Genomic DNA, 19,852 nt, shown 5'->3' on the forward strand with positions numbered 1-19,852 from the left:
CCTAACTAGACTGTTGGTGTATCTGTAAAGTGTTTTTGAGTGGATTGAGCTGCTGTTGCTAACCTGTAAACAGAACTTCTGATTTCCAGACAACACAGATAGGAGTTTCTCCAAAAAATTTTCTAAACAGGTCCACTTCCCCCATATCTTTCTTTTCAGTGGTGGGTGGTGGGCTACAAGGGAGGTTAAAGCATTTAAGAACCACCATTAAAAATAAGGTTTAAAAAATTAAAGTTCTCTCTCTCCCTCCCTCCTTCTTCCGCTCACTCCCCCCCTCTCTGTGTATATGCACACACACACACACACACACACACACACACACACACCAATTCATATGCATATACTTTCCATGATGCATGTGCAGAGATTAAAGGAATAACCTCTGTAAATCATGTCTTTTTTCTACAATGTGATTCTGAGAGTCACAGGAATTGAACTCCAGTTGTCAAGCCGGAGAACAAGCATCCTTAATCACTGAGATATCTCACTAGCCAGGAAAGCTATCTATCTATCTATCTATCTATCTATCTATCTTAGAGAGAGTGTCTATCTATGTAACTTTATCTGACTTGGAACTTGAGATATATGTATCAGGCTGGATTTGAATGCAGAGAGATCCCACATGCCTCTGCCTCCTGAGTATCAGGATTAAAGGCATGTGCCCCTATGCCAAGCAATTAATTTTAATCTTAATATGGTGTTTAAAACATAAAATAGCAACAAAAGCCCTTTAGTTCCAAGGGCCATGCAGAAAGAATGACAAATGGCTTTAGAAATCATGAATGCAGCCTAGAGGTTGATCACAGCCACATGGGTGGACCTCAGTATGGCACAACCCCATGGGTGGACCTCAGTATGGCACAGCCATGAGGATTATGTGTCCTGAGAACTTTATGCTGCTATGGAGTTCTGCTATGTTTGCTGCCTTCAAAGCCCTCTTAATCTGAGAGTTATATGAAAACCTTAAGGGGGCCTCCAGTCCTTTCACTGGACAGCATCTCTGGCATTCACAGTACAAATGTTTGTCCTCTTTCAGTCATTGCTACTGGAGTAGATTAATGATTTTATCACCATCCTAGAAAGAACTTAAGGTAAATATGACTGATTTTTATATAAATGTTTAGATTTGTGATTCTTTTAAGATTCTTACAAGATTACATTTAAAGATAAATAATAAAATAATTACTTCTTTCTTTGTAACTGAAATTTTCTGCCTGCCAGTAAGAGAAACTGGCTGAGAAAACTATCCTGCTTGTTCACACTTTGTTAATCTATCACAAGTTGCTTGGTTGTGACAGACCCCCAATGGCGCATGCCTCAGTTTACCCACCACATGGATGGCATTCTACCATCCATATTTCCTCATACAGTTTCCATCTCTGACCAGGACTTAGATGTTCACCCTTTTCCTGATGATTTCACATACAATCCTTACATTCTAAGTTCAAAAATCTTTGCATAGATATATCTGAGGACTTTCAATCCTGGCTTGACTGCTCATTTTAACAAGACAATCATCCTAGTTTAATTATTGTAACTTGAAACATTTTAATTTCTGACAAGGCTCAGTTCTCCTTTCTACCTTTATTCCTCCAAAAGCTTTGGGTATCTCTCACCTCATTAAGTTTCCTGATCAGCTTTAAACATAATCTTCTAACAGTTAAACAGGAGTTTTCCCCTTTACTTTTATTTTACCTGGATCTATATTTTGCCTCTATATATATAGTTCATGTGCTTGCAGTACTTACTGGGGCCAGAAGAGGGCTTTAGATTCCCCTCCGGATGGATTACAGATGATTGTGAGATACCATCAGGTGGGAACAGAACCTGGGACCACTGGAAGAGCAACAAGTGCTTTGAACCCCTGACCCATCTCTCTAGCCCCAAATTTGGTTTCAGGACATTGCCTTTACTCATACTTAAGTCCTTTTTCGTTTCTATACACTTTCATGGGTTGCCTTGCTTGAGTGCCTTGCTTGAGTTTATTCTTGTGATTTGCTATAGACCACTGTGGTTTATTTGCGTGAGAGCAAATCTCTTGTTACTTTGCTATATTAATTGGTACTTTTATTTTAATCTGGCCTCCCTTTGAACTCCTGCTGGTTCTAAATGGTCTAATTTCTACTTCCAGTGGATTAGTTTTACTTTTTAAGCAGATCTTACCCTTTGAAACTAATATTGATTTTTTGTTGCCTCTTAGAAAAAAATACTTTCAAATTACTAAATGATTTTCCTTTTTAAGTATATATGCGGTTTATATGAACTTCTTTTTAATTGGAAAGGGTCCTTAATTAGAAATCATATGTATATATATCTAGATATATCTGGAGATTTACTGGATTGAGTTCACAGAAGACAAGTTGTGAGTACTGAGTAGTCTGAGGACAGCCATTAGAAAGAATCGTGATTGACTACAACATTGTGTCTCCTATTATACATCTTCATTAAAATTAAATGTGCCTTTATGTAATTAAATACAATTATAAAATGTTGGTATTCATTTTTCCTTTTAAACTCCATCTCTTATTTCTATATATTTGATTCTATGTCACTTATCAGATTTAACTTCTTTGTGATCAAATATTTTATCAATATTTTAATAAAAGTCCTTTAATGCTATTTTCAGCCTTTAAAATTTGCTTACTTTAAGGCATATTCTTACCTTTTAGTCATTTTTGGTTTTGTTAAGTTACTATAACTTTTTGTTTTTTTTTAATTTAGAAAAGGTTTTATATGATATAGTTTGATCATATTATTTCATCTCTCCCAGCAGCTCCTAGGTCCTTCCCTCCTCCTTATCCACCCAACTTAATCATTAGATTTATAACTGTCAATCCTTGTACTTTTTACCTGGGAGGGCATTTCATTTTTTATCATTTTTATCACTTTTTGGCTTCTGTGATGAAGCATTTTCCAAGCCCCCCTTCTTCCTACTATCACCCTTACTTTCATTGCTTTGACAAATTGATCTTCATTTGTCTTCTCTTAGAGCAGTGGTTCTCAACCTGTGGGTCGTGACTCCTTTAGGGGTCAACCAACCCTTTCACAGGGGTTGCATATCATATATTCTGCATATCAGATGTGTATATTATATTTCATAACAATGGCAAAATTAGTTATGAAGATGCAAGAAAAATAATTTTGATGTTGGAGGTTACCACAACATAAGGAACTGTATTAAATGGTTACAACATTAGAAAGGTTAAAAATCACTGGTTTATAAAATATCATCCTGAATAAGGTAACCCAATAACAAAAGAATACACATGATATGTACTCACTGATAAATGGATATTAGCCCAGAAGCTCAAAATACTCAAGATACAATTCACAAACCACATGAAACTCAAAAGAAGGAAGACAAAAGTGTGGATACTTCAATCCATCTTAGAGGAGGGAACAAAATACACATGGAAGGAGTTACAGAGACAAAGTGTGGAGCAAAGACTGAAGAAATGACCATCCAGAGACTGCCTCACCTGGAAATCCATCCCATATATAATCACCAAACCCAGACACTTTTGAGGATGCCAACAAGTGCTTGCCGGCAGAAGCCTGTTAAAGCTGTCTCCTGAGAGACTGCCTGACAAATACAGAGGTGTATCCTCGAAGCCTACCATTGGACTGAGCAGAGGGTCCCCAATGAAGGAGCTAGAGAAGGGACCCAAGGAGCTGAAGGGGTTTACAGCCCCATAGGAGGAACAACAATATGAACTAACCAGTAACCCCAGAGCTCCCAGGGACTAAGCCACCAACCAAAGAGTACACATGATGGTGGGACTCATGGCTCCAGCTCTATATGTAGCAGAGATGACCTAGTCAGACATCAATGGAAGGAGAGGCCCTTGCACCAGTGTAGGTGAATGCCAGTTCCGGGAAGCAGGTGTGGGTGGGTTGGTGAGCAGGGCGAGGGGTGAGGGGATAGGGGTGTTTTTGGAGGGGAACCCAGGAAAGGGGATAACATTTGAAATATAAATAAAGAAAATATATAATATAAAAATCACTGGTTTAGGTGCTCTGAGGCTTTCCTTGAGTTTTCTTCTCTATTCCTTTTGTTGATTTTTAAGTACTTTTTCTTTATAGTATTCACTACTTTGTTATATTTTCTATTTAGTGATTCAACTATTATTTCTTTGCATCTCATCCTTTTTCATGTCAAATATTTAGATTATATATTTATGCTTTTGGGGACAACTAAGAAATAGAAATAGTATTATTCAATTTTTACATTACACTATGTTCTTTTTAAAATTTATTTAATTCTAGGTAAAGTCTACTTCAAAGACAAAGGATAAAGTAATTGGTAAATATTGCAAATGATTTAAAGCAATTATCTTGGCTTTGCTTTTTCTGCTTCTTATTAGTGTGATTCCATTTGCTGGAGTTTGGTTTTGTTTATTAAGTGATGGTCATTCATCAACCACAAGTTAATTATGTGCTAATCATCAGAAAAATCCTTATAAAATAGCAGTTGCTAATTTCATTCTAGATTTGGATAAACTGAGATTCATGCAAGTTAATTAGCTTACCCGACTCCCAAAAATGTTTACTTTGTAGAGCTTAGAACACAAGCCTGTGTCCTTGGAGTCCATAGGCATACATAGCATACTCAGTGCCCCTCCACATTCCTGAACATGTGCTACAATTCTTTGTATTCTGCAATTAGAAAACTCCACAGGACTGAGTCCATGCCAGCTTTCTTTTGGTATTTATGGCATTTATCTGAAACAGTGTTCATTCATGATTTCAAAGCCTGGATCCTTTCTCAGCTGTTGTCCTTCATCATATTTTCTCTTCTTATTTCTGTTCTCTACATTTGGACTCTCTAGATATCCTATGACATGTAAATGTCATCCTTTATCTTCCTCTGTCTCTTATCAGAGATGCCATTTTCATCTTTCTTTTCCTTTTGACTTCCTGAAGAATTCTACACTCCTCTCCTACTCTAATAATTAATAACTAAATTAATGCAATTTTCAACTTGCTGTTTGTTGTTAATGATGAGATTTTAATTTGGTAAGTTTGATCCTGAGTTCAGTGGGAGCTTCCACAAGCTTCATGACTCTCCCCATCAATATCACTATGGCTACAGTAACCCCTTTAATCATAAGACAACCCAACTTCCGTTCATCACAGTGATCACCATATTTCATTTGGAAGTCATTTTCCTAGCTTTCAAAACTGGCTTCCTATTTACTTATTTACTTAAAAATAAGCAATGCTATTTGTCCATTAGCCTGCCATTTTCTTTCTTCTGTTGTCTTTTCTTACAAAGTGAAATGATTGAATTCATATGGTTAAAAAAAGGAACACATGCCCATAGCTTGTCCTCTGATCTCCACATGATTACCCTGGCGTGTGTGTGTGTGTGTGTGTGTGTGTGTGTGTGTGTACATACAAATAGATGGAAATGATAATTATAATGATAATGGTTGTGAAGAGCAAGAGGAGGAGAAAAGAAAGGAAACAAAGAAGTAAAGATAAGAAAGGAAGAAAGAAATAAAGAAAGGAGGAAGAAGGGATGAAGGAAGAAAGAAGGAAGAAAAGAGGGGAGGAAGGGAAGGAGAAAAGAGGAGAGAGAGAGAGAGAGAGAGAGGGAGAGAGAGAGAGGGAGAGAGAGAGAGAGAGAGAGAGAGAGAGGGAGAGAGAGAGAGAGAGAGAATAGTGTCCAAGCTGAGTATTCCTCATCCACAATACTCGTGCTAAGTAGTGTTTCAAATTTACTCCTCCTCTCTTTCCTCCCATTAATGTCTCCCATGTCCTTGTCCTTTTCACTGCTCAAATCCATGGCTTTTAGTTCTTTAATTATTATTGTTACATGTGTGTGAATATACATTTTTAAATATAACCTTCTTAGTTCATTTAGTGTTTCTCATTTGTGTTTAGAATGACAAAATTTTAGAACCACTCCATATATATAATGATATATTTTGGATGTGATTTGGAAGTTCTAATAAAAATTTCATTTATGGTTCATATAGAGTGGGTACACAAATACAGAAGGTTATCTTATATAATAGGTTACCATCCCTACATTTTCACTCATATGCATGAAATGTACAAGGAGGAACTTAACCATGCTCCTTTCACACATGCACATAAGCATTCCAGTTGTATTGGCACACACCTAGTTGTCACTCTCAGTTCATTTCACCCTTTCCCTCCCTTACCCAATGCTATCATGCTCTTCTTTACTCTTTAAAATTTTCATTTGTGATAAAATGTGAGATTTATCTTTATGATTCACTCATGGTCTTGCCAACAGCAAATAACTGTTGCTTGTCACATGAGGTAAAATATGGAATTTCCACCTGTGACATTACATTTTTGCTCAAAAAGTTTTTCAATTTTACATCAGGGACATTTAAAGTATTATCAACTTTAGCCAAGGAGGTGGGAGATGACCCACCAGAGATCTGTATCACTTTCTCTCTCCCTCTGTTCCTCTGTAAGGAATAACAACAAAGAAATCCTACCGGTTATGTATGATAACTTATTGTGGCCCAAGCAATTTAAGAAAGGTGATGACAAGATAGAGGGGCTTAATGTACCTCTTTCTTCAGGTTCCTAAGTATTGCATCTGCATATTGTAGGGACTGCCCCAGCCAGACAAGGACATCAGTATTCCTGTCCTTTTGCAGGGTATAGACACAATTTGCTGCCATTCAATTGCTATTTATCCATTGTCCTGATAGACAACAGATGTGAGAGCTGAGCATTTTTGCCTTGTCTTCCGCATCCTCCATTCGAGATAAAGAATCAGAATTTTCTGAGGAGCCACAGTTAATCTCCCAGACATCTTACATATGCTGCTACATGTATTTTAGTTAGCAGAAATTCATGTCATGTTGTTGATCTCTGCTTTTCTTGTGAACAAATAGTGTCCCAGGCAGTTGGGAAGACTGAGTTAAGTCATGTATTTACTATATATTTCTTGTCTAGAACTCTGACTTATAGAAGATGATCAACTGCTGATTCTCTAACTTTTTCACTCTCCTCTGGTTCAGCATTCACAATTAAGACTCAGCCCTGATACTTGCATGAGTCTACTTTGCTTCTTACTACTTCCCAGTATGATTTCTTGCCTAGTTCTTCCTCTGACAATGAGAATCACCTGCTTATCATCTGTTTGAATTTGAATTACCTATACAAATAAAAGCAAAGAATAGTATTGTTTTTAAATGTCAAGTCCAAAGGAAACATTATTCCTCATTTATTAAACTAGTCAGCGACATTTAGCACGACTACTAGTCCTGGTAGTCTTGCTTTAACAAAATATTATGGACTGTATGATATAAAAACATAATTATATCTGGTTACAGTTCTGGAGGTTAAAAGACTAAGCTTCCTTTATTTCTACAGCTATTCAGGAATATTTTGTGATTTGAGTTCTCTATATTTCAATAGAGAGAGATCATCAAGCATAGGATTCTTTTCTTTAATTTTTCATTTTTTCTTCTCTTCCATTTCATGGAATAATTATAAAAAATCTCATCCCTTGCCTCTTCTTTTGTTTCTTAGAATCATTTAAAAAATAACTCCTCTTGATGCAAAAGTTGCCATTCCTTACCCATCTCAAAACACTTTGAAAATGGTCCTCAACTAATTGTGTTTAAAATATAGTAAGTTTCTACTTCATATTTTTCTCAGTATGTTTAATCCACCTACATTTCCTGTTCTGATTTGTACTTAGTACTTTAGCATATTTCAGTATTTGGTTGTTCATTTGATAAAGTATGGTGTCTTATATTTATGAGATTACAAATTACTATGCAGTGTGCAATTTTGATTAACAAAGTACACCATAGTGTTGTTATAGATTAATAAAGGGGAAAATATATAGTATTACCCAAGAGAAATGAGAGGAAAATGTTAGTTCAAAAATAATCGAAACAAATAGCTTCATTGTCCTATATATTAAACTGCAGAAATAATTATTGCTAACCTTGCTCTATACCTGGCTCTTGAGAATACTTGAATAGTGCTTTAGTATTTTCTCTCAGAACATGTAATTCATAGCTGCCTAAACCACCTGCACTTTCTCTCTTTTAGCTTCACTGAATCCATATTTACTCAAATAATTTCTGTATATATTTGGCTGTGAATGCAAATATATACATAAAATAATATAAAAGTAATATTGTTGAGCTTGACTAAATACAGTCCAGGCTTGGTGAGTTAGACATGAGGTTAGAGATATTGCTGTGAGTTCAGCAGGACAGTAACTGAGTTATAAGATAATTATTCCTCTCCAATGGCTCTCACCATGACAACTCAGTCCTGAAATTCAACTATTATTCAGCTCAAATTATTGTCAAAGTTTAAAGCCTGGATTTTATTGACCTCCTTTTGATGTCTATGACATATAATCATCTGGGTATATGAAACCAGATTGTTAACAGCAAAAACAGCTCAAAAAAGTTCTTACTGTATACACCTGGACATTTCTTTTGTTAAGTCTGTGCAAGGAGTCTGCCTCTGAGCTCTGCCATACACACACATCTACTCTGGGGCAGAAATTGAACATGGCATTCCTATCTCCTTTGCTATCAAGCTGCAAGGTTTTTAGAGACCGAATAGTCTACTTTGTTTTATAGTCAACATAAGCTGTCTTGGGACTTAAATTTCAAATTCCTGCTCTATTGTTATAAGATTTAGACAGCAAAAAGTGGGGGTGGGGGAGAAAGGAGAAAGAGGAATGAAAAGAAAGGAGGAAGAAAGAGGAGAAGGAGAGAAAAGAAGAATACAGTGGAAAAGGAGAACAGAAAAAGAGACGGAAGAGAGCATTAGATTTAATAGCAACCACTTTGATAACCCCCCCGGCACCCGCCAAAGGTTTTATCAGCAAATAGTCTATTCATTCAACCCATTCTCTGACTTTGAACCATCTATAGAAAATAAAAGTATTATTTTTAAATATCAAGTCCAAAGAAAACAGTATTTCTCTTTAATAGAACTAGTCAGCTACAGTCAGCTAGACTATTTGTCCTGGTAGTGTTGCTTTAACAAAATCTCATGGACCTGGTGATGTAAGAATATATTTGGTCACAGTTCTGGAGAGTAGAAGACTAAGATCCAGATGTCTATTACTTTTTTTTGTTGTTGTTGTTTGGCATGGTGGCGCACGCCTTTAATCCCAGCACTCGGGAGGCAGAGGCAGGTGGATTTCTGAGTTGGAGGCCAGCCTGGTCTACACAGTGAGTTCCAGGACAGCCAGGGCTATACAGAGAAACCCTGTCTCAAAAAACCAAAAAAAAAAAAAAAAATCTAAGGTCTTTCTCCTTGGCTTGCAAATGCTTACCTTACCAAGTGTCCTCAATTTGTTGCCTCACAGGGCTATGTTACAATGTCCTCTTTGTATATACACATCAGTCATTGCAACTTAAGGACCACCTAGAGACATTATCTTATTTTAATTACCTCCTTAAAGACATTTATTCCAAATGGAGTTACATTCTGTGTTATGATGCTTTAACATGAGTGTAATAATAGAAAAATATCTCAATTCATAAAGGCCAGTAAAAGAATTATAAGTCACTGTATTCAACACAGAGAGTCTTTCATTCTATTGCAATTAGATACATTTATCATACAAAAGTATATAAACTACATCTTGTCTTTAATACATTTATAGACCCTTTAGTGAAACCAAATCTACAGGCAAAGATTAATAGAATTCAAATTTGTGGTGAAGATTTTTTCCTGGCAACATAACACTCTGCCTCTGCCCTCAGAGAGTTCATTGTCTAGAAAGGACATCCCTAAATTTTCTGTTTAAACCCTGTATGGTTGACTGGAATTTTGTTTGTTATTCTGGATTACATGAAAACCATCACTATGAAGACTTAGAGGGAGCTAGTTTTGAGTCATTCAGGGAAGATGGAAGAATCAAGAAAGCACTGCTGAGGAAAGAGTTGGGTGGATGTCATTAGTCAAAGATCAAATCAACACTTAGTTGAGAAACTGTAGAAATAATGAGTAGCATATATAACATGTTCAGAATGATGCCTTTAGAACTGTCATGGTTTGGCTCTTTAGGAACACAGGTTTAGGGAGCAGAAGCAAAATTCCTAGTTACAGCACACAGACACGTGGCAGGATATGGATAAAGAAGAATCTATAGGCAAGGATGACTAGTGAGAGAAAATAGTGATGACTTGAGGCATCTCCATATTTAATGGTCAAGAAGAAGAAGAGAAGTAAGGGAAAGGACAACACAGTGGATCTAGAGAAACACACAGAGCAAGAATAGAAGCAGAGTACGCACAAAGGGAAGGGGTATAAAGCCCACAGAGTAATCCCCAAGAAGCAGGTAAACTATAGACTACAGTAATAGAGTTGGACGTGGCCTGGACATAAATTGTTGCAGAAAGTCTCAAAAGGTCCAGAACAGACTAAGATGTCAGTGTTGGTGAGCAGATGGTTCTTATTATCAGAGAAATAACTAGACAAGAAATCATACTAAAAAGAAGTAAGACGCAAAGGCCCTAGATACACATAAGTAGCCAGACTGAATCTTAATAGTGAATACTGAACCAGAAGAGAGTGAAAAAGCAAGGTCTATGTAAGAAATAGAAAATGTATGACTTCACTCAGTCCCCCAGCTGCCTAGGACCTTATTTGTTCATGAGAAAACCAGAGCTCAGAGTGTTATCCAGGTTTGAAGAATTGGTAAATAGACAAGAGTGAGACAGAATTGAGCAAATCATCAATGCTTATATTCTACTTTTTGGTACTGGTAGAGTTTTGAGAAACAGGAGGACAGGATAATAAAGAGTATTGAATCAGGGCTGTAGAGATGGCTCAGTGGTTAAGAACACCGACTGCTATTCCAGAGGTCCTAAGTCCAATTCCCAGCAACCACATGGTAGCTCACAACCATCTGTAATGGAACCTGATGCCCTCTTCTGGTGTGTCTGAAAAGAACAATGGTATACTCATATACATTAAAAAATAAAAGAGTATTGAATCAGAACCATCTAGAGTTGTGAGACATCACTTCACAGAATAGCCACAAAGGGACTGTGTATGACAGAAAGAATGTTATCAGTCTTAGCTGAGAATGTGAAAGATTTTGGCAACTTGTGGTTGTCCAACCATGATGGGCAGGGTAGGGAGGGTACCACTGCCAAGGTCAGTGGTAGAGGTGACCCCTAGGACTCCTGATGTGTGCTGTCTGATGCTCTGGGAATAAAGACCTTTCTGTGTGATTCCCTTGTCCTGGTTTAGCATTTGGTGGAGCAGATCCACATTCTATCTGTACTCCATGCCCTCCTGTTCCTGCCTAGCAAGCAGCATGGGGCAATTAAGGAGTGGGCTCTGAGCCAGACCACCTGCATGTCAGGCTTAGTTCAGAAACTCACCTGCTATGTGACTTGCAGCATTAGGAGACTCAATTAACCTCTCTGTGTCTCCATCTCTGTACTTCCTTACCTGGTGGGAATCATTTCTGTACAATAAAGTTGTCATGAGAACTAAATCTCTAGATGCTTGCAAAAGCCTTGTGCATATGTTAAATCACTTAGAGACTAAGTGCTTCATCCAGTTTTTATATTTGTCCATTGGCAGAATATTTAAAAAGCATGTCCTTTTTAGACATTCACTAATAATTTTGGCATGCCTTGTTAAATTCCCATAGAATCATGTTTGGAGGGAGACAAGAGGTGTGTGTGTGTGTGTGTGTGTGTGTGTGTGTGTGTGTGTGTGTTCGCACATGTGTAAGTGTGCACATGTTCATGTGGGAGAGGGTCATGTGTCCCCATGTGTAGCCCAGAGGACTTCAGGTATTGTTCCATAGTGAAACATCTATATAGTTTTTTGTTTGTTTTGTTAGATAGGGTGTTTTTGTTTTGCTTTGTTTTGTTTTGTTTCTGCTTTGTTTTGAGAGAGAATCTGTCTCAGAGTTCTACAGCTTACCCATTTGTCAGGCTGGCTGACCAGAACACCCCAGAGGTCCACTGTCTCCATCTCTCCAGGCTAGGCTGATAAAGTCATATAACCATGGCCAGTTTTGTCCATGGCTCCAGGGGATTGAAGTCAGGTCCTTTTGCTTGGATGGAAGTGGACCAAGTCATCTTTCCAGCTCAAGCAAGAGATTTGTATCCATACTTTTTGTATGAAATAAAGGAAATGAGGGGTCAGAGAGGTTAGTGAGATTCACTTAGATAAACCAAGCAAATAATTGGAGGAACTGGGTAGCGAGGCCTCCTGCTTCCTCCTTTAGAGTATGTCAGCCCAGAATACATCAGCCCAGAGGGATTGCTCCACAGCCTCCCACTGCTTCCTTCTGCTCTCTTACTTGTTCTACTGCAATTAAGTTCTGGCACTAACCAACCAGAGTCAGAGCAGACCACACAGGTTAAAGAGATCAACACACAACAGTGCCCTCACTTCACACCAGCTGGCTTCCACATCCTAAAGATTTCACAATTTGCTAGAGTGACTTACTCTAGCTCTTGCAATTAGATTTTCATTTTCTAATCCCATTTTAGACTTTTGACCTCCACAACTACAAGACATCAGAGTAAGGTTCCTTGAGTTCATTGTGTTTATAATAATTTGTCACAGTAGCCATAATCAACAAACATAAATAGTATGATGCAATAGTTTGGAATACAGGGAAACTCATAGAGACAGACTGCCTAGGTTTGAGTTCTAATTTATTCACTGACTATAGTTGACAGACTCAGTGACCATGCACTGTTGCGCGCGCTCAACAGGCCAGGAAGAACGACGCTGCTACAGGATCCTTCTGCACACATTTATTCAGTCCTGTTTCTTCTTTCTCCATATATCTCCCTTGTTTATATCTCCCTTGTTTATATCTCCCTTGTTTTTATATCTCCCTTGTTTTTATATCTCCCCTGTTTATATCTCCCTTGTTTATATCTCCCTTGTTTTTATATCTCCCCCACTAATAGTAATCCTCTCTCGAATAATAATCCTCCCTCTAGCCTGGGCCTCTCACTCTTTTATACTTTCAGTTCCCATCCACGCACAGCAGGCCACGCCACCTCACCAGGCACGCAGCTTCAGCTAATCAGGGCAGCAGGGGCATATCTCCATCAAATTGGATTCACCTGTATCCTGGTACACCTGCGCAGCACTCAAGATGTTTGTGTCTTATATGAGGAAGTCAGGTGCAAGTCATATGACTTAGCTGCAGTCCCTGGCGCCTTTGGGACTGCCGCCACACCCGCTCCCCACAATTCCCCCTTTTTTCTTTTTTGGCAGAGAGAATGTCTGTAGATAGCCCCCCGCAGCCATGTCCCTTACCCGTCCTTGGGTGACAAACAGCATTGGTTTGATCCCTGTCTTAGGTTGGTGACATGCCCAGGGAGTCTTATCACTGACTACCTCTCTATCATGCCAAGCCACACCTGGGGAGATTGTGTTTTGCTTGTGGCAGGTGCATCAAAAGGCCAGGATGTTACTTAACCTATGGCCAGATCTTAATTGCTGCAAGCAAGCCTCATGGGTGAAGGTAGAGGTCTGATCCCCAGTGTGCAAGCATAGGGGCCCTACACAAAACCATCCCTTAGGCTCATCACCCAGAGAGGTCTTGGCCAGCTCCCGTGTCGTTTTTCCTGGGGGAAGGGAACTAGGACACTGAACCTTCATGCAATCAGACGTGCCTTCCACAGGATGCCAACAGCAAGCTATCCTCTGTGCAGTGCTTAGCCTCGCACCCCACGGCATAATGCAGCATAATTTCTTTTAGAGCGGCAAACCGAATCTGAGGAGATTGTCCCGCCTCCACTGCAGCAAAAGCCTACGCTACCATGGCGAAAGTGCGGACCCGCACACTCTGCACCTAACACATGTGCCAAACACAAAACACACACACTATAACAAGCATACATCCCAGGGCTCTCATCCCCACTCATCTTCCCTGAAGCAAGGGATAGATGGCCAGCGGGGCTATCTCTTTAAGGGGAATTCAGGGATCAAAAAGCGTGGAAAAATTTGAATGTCATGTCGAGCTGGTATCGGCTTCTGGAACACCGAAAGGATCTCCCATCACAGCTCCATTGTTTGTGCTTGTGGGACCATCCACCACATCCACAGGGGCAACTGGATCAGGAGCCTCATTCTTGCAGCGTCTCACCAATCTCTCCAGCACCCAAAGAGGTTCCGTCTGGTCCTGTGGAAACACACAAACAGACCCTCTCGCCCATGTCAACACCTGATCTACTCGATCCCCAGGGGGGATGGACACAATACCTCGTGGTGATGAGACCATAACCTCAATCACCTGTGTGTCCATCTGGGGAGTCAATATGAGAGTCAAGTTTTCACTGCTGAGGAGGCATAGGGAGGAGGCACAGAAGCTAATTCGCCTTCCTCCTCCGCCTCGGCTCTTTTGTTTCGTCCTTCCTGACCACCTGATAACACTGTGTCTCCTTTCTTTTTCCTTTTTCTTTTTAAGCCCTTTTCCTCTTCCGACATACTTTCTTGTTGCTCTGTAAGGATTTTCTGACCTGTCTTGACTGCCTCTCGATTCAAACAGTAACAGAGTCCATATATCAGAACAAACAAGACCAAAACTATCAGACCTACCCACAAAGGGTCAATGGGAGAAAAAAGCATAACTACACAGCGAGGATCTATTGATCACTACACTGAGGTTATCATACTTCCTTAATCTATCCTGAAACCGTGAACCTTAACTTGTCCCAAAGCCATGAACCTTATCGTTACTTTGTGCCTGCTTCCTGGCAACTTTATGCTTGCCTCTATTTTATCCGAGGTCCTTCCCAAACTCCTGGGTTACTTTGTGCCTACTTCCTGGCAACTTTATGCTCACCTCTATTTTATCCGAGGTCCTTCCCAAACTCCTGGGGTCGCAAATTTCACTCACCGTGAACTTACCCTGCCGGCAACCACTGACTGCTGAAAGTTCTGAACTCGGTGGGGGAGTCGGTTCCCCGTAGGGGCCACCAATTGTCGCGCCCGCTCTCGAACAGCAAGAACGACGTGACCACCAGTCCTTCTAACAGCAGTTTATTCAGTCCTCATCTTTCTTCTTTCTCTTCATCAGTACCGTTCCCCAGCTGAAGAGTTCTGAATCCACGCCGGATCCTTCTCAACAGTCTGTTTCACAGGAACCTTTATTAACCCCTTCTTCCCCGTTATGCAGTTCTGAATCCTCCCTGTAGCAGGTGGTCTTCGCTCTTGCCTGAAGATGTTTCTTTTCCCGGGTTTCGGCACCACTTGTTGCGCGCGCTCAACAGGCCAGGAAGAACGACGCTGCTACAGGATCCTTCTGCACACATTTATTCAGTCCTGTTTCTTCTTTCTCCATATATCTCCCTTGTTTATATCTCCCTTGTTTATATCTCCCTTGTTTTTATATCTCCCTTGTTTTTATATCTCCCCTGTTTATATCTCCCTTGTTTATATCTCCCTTGTTTTTATATCTCCCCCACTAATAGTAATCCTCTCTCGAATAATAATCCTCCCTCTAGCCTGGGCCTCTCACTCTTTTATACTTTCAGTTCCCATCCACGCACAGCAGGCCACGCCACCTCACCAGGCACGCAGCTTCAGCTAATCAGGGCAGCAGGGGCATATCTCCATCAAATTGGATTCACCTGTATCCTGGTACACCTGCGCAGCACTCAAGATGTTTGTGTCTTATATGAGGAAGTCAGGTGCAAGTCATATGACTTAGCTGCAGTCCCTGGCGCCTTTGGGACTGCCGCCACACCCGCTCCCCACAATGCACCTTGACCAAACATCTCATTCTTTTACTTCTTCTGTGTTGCTGCTACATTACATAGGTGTGTACTAAAGGCTGATTTTTGGACATAAACTACATAGAACCATAAGTAAGATTTAGAGATATTACTCTTTGGCAAGCAATGTCTGAAACAGATGAAACTACTTAAGCAAAACTCTAATAAAATTATACCAACTCTCCTTGGGTATTCTGGTCTTGACTAATATGTCTGTCTTATGGCAGCTTAAACTATTGTGCTGCTGTAGTCTATATTCTGGGGTTATCTAAAGTCAACCAAGCCACCCTCCCTCCCTTCCTCAGCAAGTTGATGAGTGGGTGAAATCTCTCTTCTTGGAGACTGATACCTAGCTGGACTTCATCTCTCAGGGAAAAAGCACTTTTCCTGCCTTCATAGTTTACTCTGTTTTGCTTTTTATTTAATCAGGTTGAACTGTTACCTGCATGGCCTGAAGGTTCAGGGTCATGTTCTGTTGATCTTGGGAATCTCTTGGCATTACATAGTATGCTTTGTTTCCCCTGGTTTGCGTAAATGAAACAGTTTCAGGGTGCAGTGAGATTCTGGAGGGAAAGGTGCCATAAATATCACTTTGATCTTATTCAACAATCTCATTTTAAAGTGAAGAATATGAAGATGCTAGAACAAAGCAAATTCATTCTAAGTTATAATAAAAACAGCTCTAACCTAATTCAAAAAATCATTAAATGAATCTTTCCTTTATTATCTACCCCTAGTGTATATCTTGGCAAGAAAGTATCACTCAGACTTCTGAGGAAATGTTCTAATGGGCAATCTTTAATCTCTTACTCCCATTCTGTTGACTTATGGAGACATTGGTGCAGGTACAGAGTCTTAACAGTCAAGCCTAATTCCAGACTCCCAAGCCATGACTGATGTAGAGTGTCAGGTTGATTTGGGGGCCCAACTTGGGACAAAAAGAAAAGTGAGGATTTCAATATTTAATAGTAGACTTTTAACTAGTGTTGAGTGAATGCCAACCGTTACAATGTTCTTAAATTGGATTGTGATCTGGGACTCATTTCAGAGTCAGCTGCTACATGGCCTGTTACTGTGGCTTAGTGATATCAGATGCTGAGGCCATACACTACTGTGAGCCTGAACAAGCTTCAGGGAGCATGGAAAGAGGTAAGGGTATGTCCAATAGTGAATCTGTGTGGGTAGGATGATTGCGCAACTGCTGCTTATCCCAACTGCTCACTCTTGGGAAGAAACAGGTATGTATAGATAATATTTGACATCCCTCTTTCCAAATCCTTCCATAAGCAGTCTCTTATCAAAATAAGGTCTTTCTGAATTGAGTTACCACATTTTTCTCCCAACATTTCTTCTGACGCTTCTCCTAAACCATCCTAAATATCTGAACAGTCTAAGACTTCTCAAGAATACCTAAGTCTCTTTGGCATCTGACCATGTTGATGTACTATCCTGAAATAATCCTCAAAGACCAGATTTCCTTCATTCTCACCTGTCTCACATACATTCAAGTATCAAACTTCAAACAGCAGCTCAAAGGCCGCCTCAAGCATAAGATCTCTCCTATTCCCATGAGACCGTCTCAGTGTCACCTTCTGCCATATTTCCACATTCTCTGTAAATATTTGTTTGAACATTCTACAGGTGTCATTAGAATAATTTTATCATAATTCTTTGAGCTTCCAACGAGCAGAGGATACATTTGTTTCAATCTTGTATAATCTCAGTTCTAAGCATAAGGAATTTTCTACATCACCACATACAATTATTGACTTAGGGTTCCTGATAGTTTTTGGTCATCATAACAAATACCCAAGATGTTTGTTATAGTATATAGCCTATTATTATTATTATTATTATTATTATTACTTAACATAACTTTAAAGGTTAAAGGTTTTAATCCATGGTTATTGACCACGTGACTTTGGTAGAGACACAAGGCATGCTCACCTCCTGAACAGGAAGAAGAAGAGAGGGAAAAACAGCTGTCATATTATGCCCTTTGAAGCATAGTTGTTCAAAGGTTATCTACTAAACCATGAGCATCACTGTCTCCATTACCTCACAGCAGCATACAGAGCTGAGCAAGTCTCTAACCTAAGAACTTTTGACATACAGTAAGTTGTAGCAGCATCAGTATATTGAGGGAGGCTCACAGAGTACTTACATCTAAATCTCTTATTTCCCCCAGATAAGTATTTGTCAGTCAATTATTCTTAAATCAACTAACTAGGCTACTGGCAGCCTCCCTCTACCCTCCTGCTGTCCCTGCCTCCTGCTCTTTTCTCCTACACCCCTGCACCAAGCACAAATGCTCCCCAGCTCTAGCTCCCCCTACTGGCTGCAGCCTGTTTGGGGCCTTTGTTTCTCTTTCCTTCAAGCTTCACCAGTCTCTGGTCACCTGGCTGTTTCTTACATCTCCCCATTAATTTCTTTTCAGATGTCTCTCCAAATTCACTTACCTACCAATAAATTAAAAGTTCACATTTTTTGTTATTAGTGCAAACAACCCAAACCAAAGCAGGCACAAATCTTGTAGATTATCCAGGTACGGTGCCCAGGAAGCATACCGAATATAAGACGGTTTGGGACATTTCCATCCTTCTGAAGGCTGATGTATAAAAGGCTGGACTCTGATGGAACAATTCTAATCTAACCCAAATAATGGCTTGAGGGCCCCCACAGTGCCTCAGCTGTACTGCAGTCTTCTGCACACTTGGGGAATTCTATAGAACCCACAAACAGTGATCTGCAATTACCTTTTTCATTTTAAGCAGGGAATTAAGAGACTTCACGTGGCTAAAACACTTTTATGAATGGGATCTTGAATGACACAATCTACATCCACTGGAAACTGCTTTGATTTCCATTTCCAAAGGCACAGGCTTTGGGAAGGAGGAAGAGACAGACAGCCAAGGTCCTCTCAGAGCTGATTGATAACCGTGGCTGTAGCTAAAGACAGCCAGACCTTGTGGGCAGAGATCCGGGAGCTGGACCTCATTGATTTTCCTAATAGGTCACTCCCACCTGAGCTCATTGTTGTTCCTCTTATGAATATGCAGACATAGGCAAAAGGGCCACCTGCATCATATTTCAGAGAGCAGTACCTGGTTCCATGTAAGCACATGATTTTGCTTAAAGTCTGATAAGCTTAGAGCTTTAGGATCCTTGCCATCCATGCTTCTCAGAGAACACTGCTGCAATTGAACTAGAAAATTAGAGCTCTTAGCTGGTCTCCCTGGAGGTGCATATGTAAAACAGAATAATAAATGATTGTCATTTCAATTCAGAACATAGAATTAATCACGGCCAAAGAGGGAGTCCTGAGTCCTGCAGGAAGGACCATCAAGGGTCACTGGTCACCATCATTAACCAGCAATGAAAACGAGGGTCTCTCCTGTTCCCTTGAAGCATTTGCGTGGTGTGGTTGCTGCTGCCACAGGATCTGCAGAGACCCCCCCACTGACAGGAAAATTATTCCCCAATACAGTTTCTTTCCTTTCTGTTGAAAAATTCAAAAGTCCAGCCACGGGCAGTGGAAATCCAATCCAATCAGGAGCTTGCTGAACATCCTTGTTCTTTCCAAGCAGAAGGAAACCAAAAGAGGAGTCTTAGAGAGCCATGGGGGAGGTCCAGTAGACAAGACAGAGGCTATGAGGCTTCCCAGAGCTTCTTTTCCACCAGAACAATCGAGTCAGTAACAGACCATCAGTGGAGGTTCTTATTTAAGCAAAGGCAATGCATGGATGCTGGGAATAAGAATGAGAAGTCATTGGCAGTCTGTTGGAGTGCACACCTACAGACATGTCTCCATGGGCTAGGGACCTTTCATGTAAAAGCAACTAAAGTCTCTTAGTGAATGTGGGATCCTCAGCATCAGCTGGTTAAAACAGCATTCAGGCTCTGTCTGGATGAGAAAGAAAACCTTCATACCCTTCAGCTATTCCTATTTACAGTGAGTTGTTATCATTTGATTCAGGTTTAAGGCACTGTGTCCTGTTCTTAAAAGACAGTTTGGAGCTCTTCATATTTAGGTAAATGATTCCTTATCCAATAAGAAGACAAATTTTGTTTTTCCTCCAATTAATGTGTGTGTACTGTAAAGGCAAGTCCCTGTT

At 40.0% G+C, this 19,852-nt stretch overlaps 1 long non-coding RNA gene across 1 annotated transcript in view; it reads right to left on the reverse strand.

The window, feature by feature from the left end:
- The window catches only part of Gm32828, a 231,973-nt gene that overhangs the window by 52,389 nt on the left and 159,732 nt on the right, over window positions 1–19,852 (reverse strand). The gene's annotated exons all lie outside the window — the stretch shown is intronic.

This window comes from Mus musculus, chromosome 12, assembly GCF_000001635.26.
Source record: "Mus musculus strain C57BL/6J chromosome 12, GRCm38.p6 C57BL/6J".
NCBI classification, from domain to species: Eukaryota; Metazoa; Chordata; class Mammalia; order Rodentia; family Muridae; genus Mus; species Mus musculus.